This window comes from Galeopterus variegatus, unplaced genomic scaffold (assembly GCF_000696425.1).
Source record: "Galeopterus variegatus unplaced genomic scaffold, G_variegatus-3.0.2 Scaffold223, whole genome shotgun sequence".
Taxonomy (NCBI): domain Eukaryota; kingdom Metazoa; phylum Chordata; class Mammalia; order Dermoptera; family Cynocephalidae; genus Galeopterus; species Galeopterus variegatus.
The window spans coordinates 633,537-638,610 of record NW_007726334.1 but is presented as its reverse complement, the minus strand read 5'-3'; the positions used below and the strand labels follow the sequence as shown (position 1 = coordinate 638,610).

Here is a 5,074-nt window from a genome sequence, read left to right as displayed (position 1 = left end):
AAATATACTCTATATTATTATGCAGTAAGAGTTTATTAAATAACTGTCCTGGAATAAAGGGAAACTCCAGGAAAAGAATATTCTTCCTGGACACCAGTTCAACATGCTCAGGTGGTATCTAAGCATGCTTAGTATAATCATGTCTCCATCAAGGAAGAAGTTGCATTTCAGTTACATCCAGTCTTTTGCCAGGTACTTCATAAATGTAGACAGCATTTTCATTAGTATGTGTCTATAATGTAAAATAAGAATGTTAATAAGTGTGTGCTGGGGGGAGAGGGAAAAAATGTTATAATACCAAAGACATTAAACTGTGGCATATGTGCTCAAAAACAAAAATAAAAACCACTCCTTTCCTTTCCCCCATCCTTCCATTCTTTCATATGGAGGAAAAGAGCATGGATTATATCCTCTATTCAAATTCAATTAAAAATGCTAAACAAGACTCATCAAAATGGGCTGGCAGAATTTCAGAGCAGCCCTGCCTTACCTTGATGCTGTTCCTTACCTTGCTTCAGGAAGGGACAAAGTCCTTCAGTCCACAGTTACAGATGTCTCCAACTGAGAACTTGACTCATTGGAGACTCTCAATAAATATATTTTAATTGACTTAAGAATTTCAGACTGTAATCTTCAAATTCAGAAAACAGTTTTTGTGAGTGTGTTTTGGTTAAAATCTTAATTCCACTAATATACCCAATCCACTGGTACGAGACCCATCTACCTTTGGGTCAGGGAAGTAAATATAACCCACAGGAGGACATGAAGTGCCTGGAAGGTAAAGTGAGGCCATCCTCTCTCAAAATAAAAAAAAGTACCCCCCCCAAGAAAAGTTAGCTTGATTCAAGGAAATAAAACTTAGATCCCATGATGTTGCTAAGAGTAAGCACTATTCATTGTCAACTTGGTAGAAACCAATAAAGCATGTGTATGAGGTACTTTTTAATCTTATAGCTGCAAAGCCAGGAAACAGTGTTTCACATGATTCATGAAATTTTTATTTTAGTCTTGAACACATTTCACTTCATAGAAAAGATCTACAGTCCTAGGAGTTTGATAGAGCTGTGGCTTAGATATCTGAAGACTGGCCAGTGAGCAGCACTGAAAATTATTGTCAGTCTTGCATGTAGCTATAAGAATCCTGAGAATGAGAGAAGCATAACATGTAACTGAAATTATGTTTAAATGAAAAAGCCAACACCTACACTCCAGTCCAGAGTCGCTCTGGGCTCCTTGGCTGGGCCATTTGCCACAGGAAGGCTGAGGGGATGTGCAGGAGCCAGATGCTGGAGGCCCGCCCGAGAGATTGCTTTCCTGCAGCAAGAAGAAAAGACACAAACAAAAACCAACATCAGAATCTCACGCACAGCTCAGCATTTCCCGTGGGGTAGAAATGGTGCCTGAGTCAGCCTTCCACATCTGAAAACCTTTACAAACGTATTGGACTCTACCTCTCTAAAGTGAATGGTGAAGAGAGACGGTGGCAGGTCCCAGAAGACAGGGAGGTTGAGAGTGCCACTGTAGGGATATATACTGCTTCAGGGCTACAAATTAAAATGTAAGCCCCTGTTCAGAGCAGGAATGGAGGTCTCTCCACTTATGGAAAAAGAACTGGGGCTTGGGCAGGTGCAATGCAGCTGAAAGTTCACTCTTACTCCTTTCTCTTCTCAACAACATTGTCCTTTACCCATCCTCCTTTACCCTTGCAGTGGACTACCTGAGCTTGAGGTTCTAAATGGGAAAAGACCAATTTGCATCTGTCAATAAATTGCACATGTTAAGAGACCAATATCTTACCAAGGTCCACAGTAAGAAAAAACCCAAATGCACTCATTAGACTTTAGGTTTTCAGGGTGGAGCATAACAGTATTCAGGTCTGGTTGAGAAAGTCAGACCTGACCTTGGTCTGCAAAGATAAGAAATAAGTGGAGCTGCTATAGCAGAACAAATATGACCATTGCTGAGCAAAGGGAAGGGAGGAGAGGCGAGAGCACAGCAGAGAGAACGGCAAGAAAAAATAAGAAACCAGAGATCACTTAGGGAGATCTTATGTATCCTCAGGAATAATACAAGTTCAGTTCTCAAATGGCCCCCTCAGTGTCACACAAGGGTCTCAAGCTTAAATGTGAGTGCATGGATGAACTAATGGCTCCCTGGAAGGGAGAGGGGCTTCCCTTTACAGTAGTGTCTATGTGTGCCTGGAAGGGAGAGGGGCTTCCCTTTACAGTAGTGTCTGAGAAGGACCTGAATTAGAATCGGATGGGTTTTGTGATACTGCAGCTGTGAGTCCTGCATCACTCTGAGGGTGAGGCACAGGGATTTGCATTTACACACGCAGGAATCCCAAAGTGTTTCCTTCTGTGTGCTAAAGTTTGCAAACTTTGCCCGATGGGAGCAAGGACATTTGGGCAGGTAGGACAGCAGTAACTTACCAAGTTGCATCAAAGGGGAGTTCTAGAGGAAAACATCAGCAATTTCTTTCTTTACTTCCAATTGGCTCTCTGAAGCTTGTCTCATATGACACAAACATTGCAGCAAGAATCTGCCATTTCTGAGACTGGACCTGCAGACATGCTGGCTCCCCAAGGGAGGCCCAGATCCCCAGACTCCTTTACCCACCTCACTAAACAGAGGAAGGAACAAGGCTACAGACAGTGGAATGGAGAAAAGGAAAGCAGTGATGCCAGATCTGTGGAGAATCCCATCATAACCAAGACAGTGAAGGAAAAGGAACTTGGCCCAGGAAGGGGCAGCAATAAGAGGAGAACCTAAAAGCTTTGTGGAACCCTAAAAGGCAGGTCTTCTCTCTGTCCTGTTCATTGACCTCTGAAAACTCCATCCAGGAATGGAATTTGTGAAGAAGCTAAGTAAGATGAGAAGTAGCTCCAAACCTGAGGAAAGGCTGAATCCGGTAAAGAATCCGGGATTGTGCAACCACGGACCAATTACCAAGTATGTCAGAGAGCTCAGCAAGTGTCTAGCTCTGTTCTTCTTTTGTATAGTCTCTTGTATTCCTACACAGGAAGTCCCAGAAATAGTGGAGAGGTCTTCAGTAGTTGGAAGCGATCATGTCAAACTTGCTGGTAGCCTACTTTCAAAAGCTCCCACTGGGCAGCAGGCAATGTACTTGCTTTATATAATCCTCCAAAGAGTCATCACAAGTATGGAGACCTTTAATGAAGACAGTCTGACGACACAATGCTCTGCTTCCTAGCTCTCACCAAGGCAAACAATTAACAACATCAGTTTTGGCCCCTCACCCCAAACTATATTCATATCACTGAGCAATAAGAAAGGAACAGTGGAACACTCGGATACGGTGATCCTTCATCCCCCAACCGGTTTCCTCCACCTAGTTGAAAAAAACTGTTTAAGCATTTTCATTAGAATTTTCGCTGGCTTTGAAGGCTCTGTATGATGACAATGAGCCATAGTTTCCATCACAAGAAAACCAGATCTCTGTGGAGTCAGGGTCTATAGGTTCTACCTTTGATTCCTTAACAGAACCTAAATTTAAGTGTCCTTACAAAAAATACCAAATGGTGCCTAAGTACAAAGCCATAGACTGGCTGAAGAATTCCTAAATCTTGGGTGAATGAGAAAAACATGAAGCCTTCATCTTTTCATGAATTGTCCCAGACAGTTATAATCAGGAGAGGAAGAGAGAGAGAGAGAGAGAGAGAGAGAGAGAGAGAGAGAGAAAATAAATTCTGCTATCACGTACCAGTAGAAACCACAGGACAAATTAGTTTAACTCATCAGAACTTGTACACTCTGACCACCAAAACCTGATTATTCTTCATAATTAGAACCACCAGGAGGGGCAAATTGTTCAAATAATGAAATTAGAATGCAAGGGATGTGTCTATAGAAGAGCAATGTGGCTGTAAGAGGCATTCAAACATTTATACCTGAATGAAATTACAGTCAAATCACACTCTCTTCTAGCCTGTGCATAGAAACTAGAACAGAAGGGCTTTTGCTGATCATTTATTCTTCATTTTGGTTGCAAATTTAAGTAATTTATGGAACATTAATAGAGGAAAATTGTATATCTACTATACATATAAACATTAATTAGGAGAAAAATAAGTAAGAAACATCAAAGTGGCTGCTAGTTTATAACTGCAAAAGGGTCTCACAAAAGAACAATACATAAGAAAGAGAACAGGAAAAAAATATTTAGATACTACAAGGGAATGGAAACTAACTTCTGATTACAGCTTTCCATTCTTCTAAATAACTATGGGAGAAAGTCCTTTTTTGCAATAAGTCGTATATGTATACACATTTTCTCTCCAAATAAGAAAGTAATTTCATTATATCTCAGACCTCAAATAAAATTAGTGTACGTTATTTTTCTATTTGAATTTACCTTGGTTGTGAAGATGACATTTAAGAGGCTAGTAGAACTTGGTATATGCTTGGGGATGGAGGGGTGTCAGTGGTTTTATGCTGCAATTTTTTCCAATGAAAAATCCATGGGGTTTCAGCTTTTAATTCTTTCCTCCTGCTCAGAACCCTCCCAAGCCCACAGTCAGCAAAATCTTGAGATACCAATGATTCTTTCTATTAATTTCACAAAACTTTGTAGGGGGTGGCTGTAATCATGAAAACATCTTTGAAAAGAACTGTGATATTAACTGTAAAATAGATAAGAAAAAAATCCTATAATATAGTTTCAAAAGCACAAAATCACAGTTAATGTCAATTACCTGACATGAAAGACCTCTGACATATTTAAAATATAAAAGCCATCATACATTTTAAATAGCATTCTATTTGTCCATCACTTCATTCAATAAGACTATAAACTCCTAAAGGACAGGGCTCAATTCATCTACTAACCTGATTACATTCTCGCCCAGGGGTAGACACAGAATATATTCAATAAATGCTTTGTGACTTAAAGAATGAACTTGACCAAGAAACTAAGCAAAACAGCTTGCTGATTAGATCAAGGGTTGAGAAATCTGGTTAGCACAATTTGAGTTATATCCCAGCCCTTACATTTCAGTAATATTCTTTCCTGAAAGGGTCAGAAATACCTCAAAGCAGCTCTTTTAAAATAAAT

General features: G+C 40.0%; 1 protein-coding gene across 1 annotated transcript in view; it reads right to left on the bottom strand.

Annotated features, from left to right (window-relative positions):
• The window catches only part of DGKI (diacylglycerol kinase, iota), a gene marked incomplete at its 3' end in the record, with an annotated part of 182,455 nt that extends 181,147 nt beyond the window's left edge, over positions 1-1,308 (bottom strand). Inside the window, exon 1 of the mRNA XM_008566126.1 lies at positions 1,206-1,308. The remainder of the gene's footprint in view (positions 1-1,205) is intronic.
• Between the last annotated feature and the right edge of the window lie 3,766 nt (positions 1,309-5,074).